Source organism: Silene latifolia, chromosome Y, assembly GCF_048544455.1.
Source record: "Silene latifolia isolate original U9 population chromosome Y, ASM4854445v1, whole genome shotgun sequence".
NCBI classification, from domain to species: domain Eukaryota; kingdom Viridiplantae; phylum Streptophyta; class Magnoliopsida; order Caryophyllales; family Caryophyllaceae; genus Silene; species Silene latifolia.
In genome coordinates this window covers 328,747,559-328,758,603 of record NC_133538.1, presented here as the reverse complement: position 1 = coordinate 328,758,603, position 11,045 = coordinate 328,747,559, and the positions used below count along the sequence as shown (strand labels likewise).

General features: G+C 36.1%; 2 non-coding genes across 2 annotated transcripts; both read right to left on the bottom strand.

Moving 5' to 3' along the window:
• Positions 1-7,660: 7,660 nt before the first annotated feature.
• Positions 7,661-7,767, bottom strand: LOC141637033 (small nucleolar RNA R71). Its single transcript, XR_012541597.1, has one exon. It is a non-coding gene; the product is annotated as a small nucleolar RNA R71 (small nucleolar RNA).
• Positions 7,768-10,735: 2,968 nt separating this feature from the next.
• On the bottom strand, positions 10,736-10,844 carry LOC141635734 (small nucleolar RNA R71). The gene has a single exon (XR_012540397.1). It is a non-coding gene; the product is annotated as a small nucleolar RNA R71 (small nucleolar RNA).
• Positions 10,845-11,045: the final 201 nt, after the last annotated feature.

Here is an 11,045-nt window from a genome sequence, read left to right as displayed (position 1 = left end):
ATCTGATCCGTCCTATATCCGGGTTAACCGGAGTAGGGATCGTCCTACACTAATGCTGGAAGGGAACAGACCCTGTACCAGACGGCTATAAGAGGAGCGAGCCAGCCGGCGGTGTAAGGGGCCTCCCTCTGGTTTTGAAAATGAGGAAGAAAAGGCCTGCTTGAGGCGCAGGTTAGCCAACGGTTGTATGCCATGTTCTGACTTTTTAGAAAACGTTATAAAACGTGTTAAAAATGGGTATTTGAACCCGGTTTGGTTTTGAAAGGGTCGTTTAGACCGCATTTGTCGATTTGAAGAACTAGACTCAAATAATCATCATTATTTGATAATATTCGGTGTCGGGTTCGATTTGACAAACTTGACATGAATAGTTTTGAAAATGATTGTGGACTAGTGTTGTTTTAAGTCCATTTTGAATAAAATTAGTCCATACTCGTCATCGTACCCGGGTTAAAATCCGGCATGGTATGTAGAACCAAGGAAAATCTAAATAACTATTACATATTCGGTTAAAATCCGGCATGGTATGCGACGTGGCCACCTGAGCTGCTCAAAGAGGCGCGAGCCACGTCGCGGCACTTCGAGTTGTGTTGTCACTATCACAACAAACGCAATCATGATTTGTTCTATCCTAGGTTTTGTAGTCACATGTTTGGTGCTTGACCAACATGAATCCGGGAAAACTTAGCATAGAAGGGTTGAAGATATTTTGTTTTTGTGGTTGACTCGGTTTGACTCGTTGTTGGAGTCGGGATTTGAATTTTTGAGTCGGTTTTTGGACCGATGTCGGTTTTGACTCTAGTTAGTGTCATTGTGACCCCGTCGCCGTGCATTAAACACTCCAGGTATTTTTGAAATGTTTTGAAATGTTTGTTTTCGAAATCGTTTTAAGTTTTCCGACGTAAAGTTGTACACAAACTGTCGATCAAACGCTGCGATCCCAAAACATGTTGTAGTCCGATAATCATCGGGTGTTTGTTGGAGTCTCAGCAAATACTGGGCATCTACAAGAGGTCATGTCAATTTATTATCTATCACGTTTTAAGTGAACTAAAGCGGTGAACTACGATAATTCTAATTGACACGGTCGATAAACTCGATTAAAATGACAATGCATGTTTTAGTTATGGCGATTTAGTGATGCATGCAACATATAAATAAAATGCATAGCATAAATTAAATCCTAGTATGGCCTTCCTAAAATAGAAAATCTAAATAACTATTACATATTCGGTAACCAACTCCATTGGTCCCTTGAACTTCGGTGTTGGCACGCATCTCGAGGTAACACTGTCTTTATGTATCGTCTTCCTTGAGTGACACCGTCTTCAAGGAACTCCGAAATAAATAAATTACATAACAAATTACATAATTTCCTATTATACATTTGTAATTAAAATAAAATAAATCTATTAAATTACAAAACGGTGATACGAGATCACAATAAATTACAACCGAATCGATATTCCCATACATTTCGGGCAATACCAATTAAAAAACTAAGGCCATACTAAGTAAAATTACATAAAATAAAATTATGACAATCATAAATAAAATGCAGCATTATAATATGTATGAACATGCCCAATTTTATGCTAAATCGCATTTAAGGAGCCAATATCGTATATTAATCGGTTTTTACGGATTTGCGTGATTCAACCTTTTAAAATCACAATAAATTACATAAAATCATATTTATGCACAAGTTAATTACCCTAACCAACTTAGGACTCAAAATTAGTCTCCACTAACATATTGACAATAATTAACTTTTATTTCTTAAAATTTGTTCATTAATGGACTCAAAATGACAATAAAATGCCATAAACTCCAAATAAATCATAACAATTTCAAATAAATTCAAAATTCAAAATTTAAACTCATGAACATTATGGAAAAATACCATGAAACTCATAATGTTCAAAAACTTAGGTTAAAATTTCGAAAATTTAACGGGAAAAACATTGTTGCGGTTTATCAGATTTATCAAATATAATCATAAAAACATGAGAAAAATTATATTTATCAACTTTTAAATTTTAGATCTGAAATAGGTAATAAAATGCAACATGTGACGTTTTTCCTTAGTCATGAAGTATGTTTTAGCAATTATTCACTAATTAAGTCACTATTTATGTTATTTTTCTTCAAAAAATTCATAAATCATGCATAAAGACTTCATTATAACCAATTATTGAACACACATCTTTTAAAATTGCATGTGACAACATACTAAATTTTTATGACCAGATTCTAAATTTATCTCATATTAACCCATTTTTCATTTAAATTCGATTTTTATCATGAAAACTCCATATTTCGAGCATAAAACTCCAAAAATTATGAAAATTTAAAGGTAATCTAAAATAATATATGGGAAAAAATATCCAACAACCACTAAAAAATTCGAAGTTTAGCTAATTTTAGTCAGAAAATGACATTTTTATCATAAAATCACATTTTTAATGCCATTATAATATAAAATGAACAATAAAAATCCATAAATTAACCAAAATATCCTAAATTCATTTTAGGATCAGAAATTTTAACATGCAAAATTGATTTCGTGATATATCATAATAAACACAAATTTATAAGTTTTATATGTTAATCGTATAACTCGGAAAAACTATAACCGATTTGCATGCAAACAACCTAAGGCTCTTGATACCGCTTGTTAAAATTCTATACCTCATTACTTTAACATATTCATATATGTTTCAAATTTAATTTAGTCATAAAATTAATTAGATCTTATACATGCAAACATAACTAAATATATAGAAGAAATCATCATTCTTACATTGATATTTCGGATCAAAGGGCACAAGAGAGTTCTCCTACTCACTTGTTCTTGAACTCTCCTAATATGGATGAACAAAGAATTCAAGTATAGAATCCCTCCCAAGGAATAATACCCAAGATATCCTCTTAACAAAATTAATATTATTAATACTAGAACAATATTAATTTAAATAAAATTGACCCAAAAATATTTTGGTCCTCTTGGAATTTCGGTCAAGAGGAGGAAGAAGAAGGAAGAAATATTTTTACCTCTCTAAAAATATTTTTGCTGATGTTAGAATGAATATTACCATTGATTCTTCTCAAGATAAGTGTATGTGCCAAAAGACAAACCCTTGGCATGGAGGGTTGGAAAAACCGGGTATGGGAGGGAGAAGGGCCAATGCATGAGCCTCTATTCTTCCCAAGAAAAGATTAGGCTTGCATGGCTAGGAGACTAGGTTTAATTATACTATTTTTCACTCAAATAATTCAACATAATATAAACACCATACTCCTTCCTAATTTCGGTCCAAATGCGATAAAATGGGTTCCATTTTATCTTTGTCAATTTGTCAATTTTGTCAATTTGTCACATGTTACAAATCATGTAAAATTGTCATGTATTTTTAACATATTAAAAATCAACGTATTAATAAAATACGTCATATACAAAATCGACTTAGTAATTCACAATTACTTGTACCAAAAACACTTTACCAATTGTAAATTACAACATCTTGCATTTATAATAAATTATTCATTCAGTTCAATTGTTTCCGTAAACAACAATTTCATCTAAGTAATAAAACAATTCGATCACTTAGACCGTATCTTATTTAATCAAATTATAATGAGATACGTAAATATTACTTCCAAAATCGTTCGTCAATTTTAAGTAATTTAATTAACCCGTATCGTCATACGATCAATTAAATGATCAATTAAGAGTGTTATCCTTTAGGTATTCTTTAAAATGAGATTTAAACATGTGATCATCATGATCGACAGTTGTGATCGCATTATTGTCGGAGGACACATATTCCAACAGATGTGACTCATATTTTTGCATATTTAGTCCTCGAACTAGCCTCGTTCCTATGCTTTATAGCACTTATTAGGGTCGTTTCTTATCTTTTGTTCCTAACTTTGCATATTCTTTGAGGTTTTGTGTCCTTGGTAGTAGAGGATTGCTAACCTTGCATCTATGGAGAAAAGTAGAGCTAAATGGAGTGCATCTAATGACCATGCATCAAAGAGGAGACCATTACTAAAGTCCTAAGTGAATAAATGAAGTAGCAATGGGCAATGATAAAGAGCCCCATGACCTACCAACGATCCCCACGGATCCTTCCGCAGTAAGAGAAGAAGAAGAGGAGCTGAGCAAAGATCCGGGCGTCTCGAGCCCAGGTCGAGCGACTCCACCATCAATCCGGGCGACTCAAACCACGATCTAATCGTCCCGAGCTCAGGTCGAGCGGATCTTTGGGTAGCACGAGTTTGCTTCAATGACAATCTGGACGGCTCCCGCTAAGACTTGCAAAGTACTAATAATCTTCTTAGGGACTTAATCGTCATTTAAGCCCTTAGTTATCCTAATACTTGTACTCAGTATAAATACCACATTGTGTTAGGGAATTAAGAAGCAAGTTTTATCAAGTTCTAATTTAGCCTTATTCTTGTTTAGATTTTACTAATGAAGTTGTAATCACTCATCTCAATATTAATCAAATCTCAAATTCTCTTTAATCCTTCAAGTGTTCTTAGTTTTAGTTGGGTAATTTGAAGATTATTTGGGTTTATTGAAGACTTGACAACTATTCATCATTCATCAAGTGTTCTTCTATTATTCTTTGCTTATTATTTGGATCATCCTCAATTTTGAATAATCATTTTTACCCTTGCTTATTTATTACTTTACTCATTTACCATGTTTAACTTTGCTAATATGATTGACACCTTCATTAGCATGTTTACCATAGTCATGAGTAAGTATGTTTCCTAGCTAGGGTTAATAGGGGATTAGGGGAACTATAACATGGGGGTAGATTCATACTTAATCTAATATGTAATCATATGATTGCTTGCTTGTTGTAGTGTTAACCTATGCACATGTTATGCTTGATAAAATGCTAGACTATGAAACCTTGCATTTTTCACATCTCTTATCTATTCAACAAGACTTTTAAGATATAAACTAACTCGAGTCTTGTTAGACCATGCGTAGAAGTGAATAGGAAGAAAGTAAGTCGACTTGTAGGTGTTGTACAGTCTAGACGACTCGGCTCCGGGACCCAAATATTCCTATGAATCGTAATATATAAACTAACTCGATTCTACTACAACAATAAATTGCTTGTAACTATGAAAACATGTTTGTATGGTCACCACCATGAATCCCCTATGAACCCGTTGATGTGACCATAATTAGCGCACATTTAGTCCCCGAATTAGCTTGTTGCCATGCTTTTTAGTGCATATTCGGGTCATTTATTGTCTTTAGTTCTTTGTTTTGCATATTCTTTGAGGTTTTGTGTCCTTGGTGGAAAGGAGTGCAAACCTTGCATTGTCATGGCAAAATGAGACTAAATTGATTGAATCCAATGACCAAGCATCAAGGAGAGACAAGATTAGAAGGCCTTTGTACATATTATAGTAGTTGGGCAATTATGAGGAAAGATCCTTGCATCCCCAAGGAAATCCCCAAGGATTTTATGAAGAAAAGGGAAGAAAAGAAGAAGAAACAAGGCTGAGCAGCAATCCGTGCGGATTGACCTGAAGACGCCCGTCCCCAGGACCACAATTTGTTCGTCTTCCATCAAAGACGCCCGAGCAGCAGCACCCAGAAGACGCCCGTCTTCTCCCAAAGACGCCCATGCAGAGACATAGGAATTTGGCCGTCCCGTGCCTAAGACGCACGGATTCCAAGACAGCGCAAATTCGCCTCTTCAAGCTTCAAGAAAGATGCCCTTCCTTCAGAAAATACCGGCGTTTCCCTAAGTAGGGACTTAATCGTCATTTAAGCCCTTAGTTAACCCTAATGCATCCACCTAATTTCCACTATAAATACCCCATTAGTCTAATTAGAAGAGCATGTTCTTCTTATCAATTCTTAGAGTAGTTAATATCAATCAAATCTCTCTTTAGTTTTGTAATCAACAATTAATCAAGTTTTAATACAAGTTTTATTTCCCTAATCTCTCTTTTGTTCATTCCTTATTTTGGGTAATTGAAGATTATATGGGTTATTATTGGGAGATTGACAACCTCTCAATCAAGCATCAAGTACTTCTATTATTCTTTGCTTTATTATTGCAATCATTAGTAGGTATAATTCTCTTAATCCTTTTTAATTATTGCTAATTACTTTCATTTGTTCATCATGTTTCACTTTGTTGGTATGATTGACAATCTTGCTAGCATGTTCAACATGATAATGAGCGAGTAGTTCCATAGCTAGGTTTAATGGGTAATTAGGGGAAACCAACATGGGGAATGATTCATGTTTAAATTAATATGCTTTCATAGTTTATTTGCTTGCTTGTTTTGATCTCAACTCATGCACATGTTATGTTTGATGAAATGCTAAGCCTATGAATCCTTGCATTTACAACCATCACTTATCTTTTCAATGAGACTTGTAAGACATAAACCAACTCGAGTCTCATTAGACTATGCATGTTGTTGAGTAGGGAAGACTAAGTCGACTTGTAGGTGTTTTACAATCTAATCGATTCGGCTCCGGGACCCAAACTTTCCTAGGATTGTAAGATATAACCCAACTCAATCCATCACAACAATAATTGCTTGCTTATAATTTGAGAACATGTTTGTATGATCAATTCCCATGAATCCCCTATGACCCCATGACACCCTAGTGCTTTTTATCAATTGTTTACAACCCTTTCAATTCATCTTGCTTGTTTACTTTCATTGCTATTTAGTTTAGTGATCTTCTACATCAACCCAAATTGTGACACCCCTAAGACACCACTAGTCTTAATAGAAATCTCATTTCAATTCCCGTCCCTTGGGATCCGACCTTTACTTGCCTCTTTACTAATTGTAGAGTTGTTTGTGAAGCTATAAATTGTGTTTTGGTCTAGGTGCTTCCAACGACAATTGTTCTGAAAAATAGAATATAGCTCCGACTTCGACAAAAAATGGCGCCGTTGCCAGGGACGGTGTTATCTTGATTTATATTTTCTTATATTGTTATTAGTTGTGTCTTTCTTTGCCTTGAGGAAGTAAAACTCCTCAAGGTTTGTTCTAATTGTGTTCGAGTTGTTTGATATTTTGCATGACTAGAAGGTCACAAGGTGATTTGTTACCTTTTGATCGTGAAATTGAAAGAACTTTGACAACCAATAGAAGACTTGCTAGGAGAAATTTGAGAGGTATTAGTGAGGTTGTAGATATTCAACCAACTATTGAGTTCATCAACCCTTTTTCAAGAGAAGGTGAGGAGAACCCAACATAAAATACAACACAAAATCAACCCACAATGCCTAAGTTTTCGTCACATTCCGTACCCACCGAGGAGAACCTACCCAATGGTACTCCCACACCACAACATTTGACCGGAAATTTCATTGCTAAATCCGCATTTATCCAATTAGTCGAAAGGAGCCAATTTGGGGGGATGCCTAGTGAAGACCCTCATTCTCATTTGGAGACCTTTTGTGACTATTGTGATGCGATTTCTCAAACCAGTGTAACTCAAGACCAAATTCGATGGGTCTTATTTCCTTTTTCTCTAATTGGTACTGCGAAACAATGGTTGAAGGGCTTTGATAAGGCCACTCTCGGAATTGATTCTTGGAAGAAGTTGGCACTAGCTTTCTACAAAAAATTCTACCCACCGGAAAAGACTAACATGCTAAGAGCTCAAATTACGGGTTTCAAGCAAAGGGATGAAGAATCTTTGTATGAAGCTTGGGAGCGGTTCAAGGGAATTTGTTGCTCATGTCCTCACCATGGACTTGGCGAGTGGTTCTTGGTACAACAATTTTGGAACGGTCTATATGAATATTCAAGGAACATTCTCAACATGGGATCAAATGGAATGTTCACCGAAGTTGATGACAATCAAAGTTGGAACAAAATTGAGGAAATGGCGGTCCATAACTCACAATATAGTAGACCTCGCAAGGCTACTAGAGGAGGAAAGCATGAAGTGGACTCCATTACTCAATTGGGTGCTCAACTTAGTGCTCACATTGATACCATCAATTTGAAGTTTGAAAAAGCTATGGCTAGACTTGAAGAAGCCTCGAAATCACCAAAGCATCATATTAATGCCATGACGGCATCCTCAGCAATCCCAAGTGGGATATGTGAGAATTGTGGAACTTTGGGACATGACTCAAGTGAATGTAGGGGAACAAATGAACAAGTGAATGCTTTCCAAGCATACAAGAGTGGTACCCCTTATTCTAACTAATACAATGAAAACGCCAAATTCCATCCAAATCTCTCATACAAAAGCCAAAATGTTCAAAACCCTCAAACAACATACACCCCACCTCCCATGAGAAACCAAAATCAAAGACCCTTTTACAACCAAAACCAAGGTTACCAAAATCAAAATCCATACAATCAACAAAATGACCAAGGTTTTGATGTTCAAAAAGCAGTCCTTCAAATGTAAAAGAATCAACAAGAATTTTTCACTCAAATGCAAACAGATAGTCAAGCAAAGGAAACCACCATCAACAACATCCTAGCTCACACCAAAATGTTGGAAACCCAATTGACTCAACTAGCATCTTCAAGCTCACAAAGACAAAAGGGACAATTACCACCTCAAAGTAATCCCCCAATACATGAAACGGTTAGTGCCATTCACTTGAGAAGTGGTACAAGGTATGAAGCACCGAAGAAGCAAGTTGAGGATGAAGTTGTGGAAGCTAGTGATAAGGAACAAATTGTGCAAAACTTAAAAGATGGAGAATCATCAAAACAAGAAATTTCAAAGAAAAATGAAGACAAGGTCAAGGAGAAGGAGCCCATTGTGATTAGACTTCCTTTTCCAAGTCGTTTAGCCAAGCCCAAATTTGATGACCAACTTGAAAAGTTTATGGAAATTGTGAAGAATTTAGAAGTCTCAATTCCTTTCACGGAATTAATCAATCACGTGCCGGCTGGTACGTGCATATTCTATACACTTTATCTGCGGTTTTGGCACGTATTTCCATGCGTATCTGTTAGCTTTAAGCTACTATTTCTCCCGAAACGATTTACTTTGCATTTTCTATGATTTATTGTAGGAATGAATGGAAGTGAGCTAAATCGAGCCTAAATCGTCCTCCGGAGGCAACTTTAGGGAAGCTTGAAAGAAGGAGGTTCGTACTCACTCACCTCGGGATGCGTGCATTGGAGTGAGGAGCTGTTTTTGAAGAAAAGAAGTGTTTCTGCACAGCACCATCAGTCGATCGACTATGCTGTAAAGTCGATCGACCACTGAAGTTCATTAGACGCTACTGGATTACTACCATCAGTCGATCGACCAGTCTGCGAGCTGAGATTTATTTATTCGTGTTAGACTTTTAAAAGCCCAACTTGTAATTAACTTTTAGGCATCTTTTATCAGTAGAACGGAGCAATTATTAGGTTATGCTTTTCATTATTGAAGAACTCGGTTTTTAGATCTAGTTTTGGGAGACGGAGAACCTCGAATCGGATTACGTTGTTCATCTTAGTAAGTTTTATGCAAGTTTCCTCTTCTTTTAATTCTTGTTATTTCAATTCTTGTTCTACCAATTTAATTCCAGAAATTCATCTTTTGTCTTTTGTTTTTTATTTAAATTCAATCATGTCAATCTTGTTCTTTGTTATCAATTTAGCAATTATTTTAGTTTTAGTCATGCGTAGCTAATTGTTTTGATTGGGAACGAGGTGAGTCATGGCATAAATTAGGATTGTTTGTTAGCATGAATTCTTCCGTATCGATCTTGTTGTCTTTTGATAAGCCTTTTTACTAGATTGAAAGATTAGTAATTAGAATTATCATTAGATTGGAATTTCTCTTGAGTGAAAGCTTTGAGAAATTTTGGGAAATTAGAAGACCGCAAGGTTAATTTGAGCATAGATCGAAAGGCTTGCTTATACCCCCTGAGACCGTATTATAGGATTTCTGCTACCTTATTGTCCTGACCATTGCCATGGTGAACCGAATTTCCCGATCCTCTTTTTATCTTGTTGAGAAATTTCATTTTAGCAATTAGTCAATTTAGTCAACCAATCTCAAAACCCCCCAATTAATTGTTACTTTTATAGACTGAAAAATAGCAAACAAAATCAACCTTGTCTCTCTGTGGTTCGACCCTTACTATCACTAGCTATAGTTTTAGTTTGGAATTATAAATTTAATTTTGATACAAAACGACGGTATCAAATTTTGGCGCCGTTGCCGGGGAGACGGTGTAATTCTGTTTGCTTTATTTTAGTTTATTTTTCTTGTCTCAAGGAACTTTGGTTCCTTGAGGCCGTTGCTTACCTTTGCTTCTAGTTTTGCTTTTGCACAGTTAGAAGACAGGTTTTTGAGAGGAAGACTTGAGTACTCTCATTTTGGCAATTATGGCTATAATATATGATAATCTTCAGCCGAAGGAGCACTACCTTCCAAAGGGGCACCAGTTACCTACCCCTACTACCGGTAACTTCGAGTTTAGTTCTTCTTATATCGATTTAGTGGAGCGAAATCAATTTGCTGGTCTACCAGATGAGGACCCCTTGAAGCATATGGAAATTTTCACAGACTACTGCTGTTCCATACCTATACCGGCTGGGGTAACTCAGGATGAAGTGAAGGGGTTGATGTTCTTATACTCCTGGAAAGATTCGGCGCGAGATTGGTACCGCTACCTTGATAGGGTAGCAGCTGGAATCACAGATTAGACATCCCTCGCATTGGCCTTCTACAAAAAATACTTCCCACTTGCAAAGACTGATGCTTTGAGAAGTAAAATTTCTAACTTCCAGCAAGGTAATGATGACGAATTTTGTGAAGCATGGGGACGTTTCAAGAAATTGGTTCGGTCCGTCCCTCACCACGGCTTTCAGCAGTGGTACCTTTGCAATGTATTCTATAATTCTCTATATGATGATTACAAGGTCATCCTGGATGCAGCTGCTAATGGTAGGTTCCAAAACAATACCGGTCAAAATAAAGGTTGGAACACTATTGAGGAGATGGCAGTCCATAGAGCTGAGTTTGGAAGTTCACGTGGAAAGTCACGAAAGCAAAGTGATGAAATGAG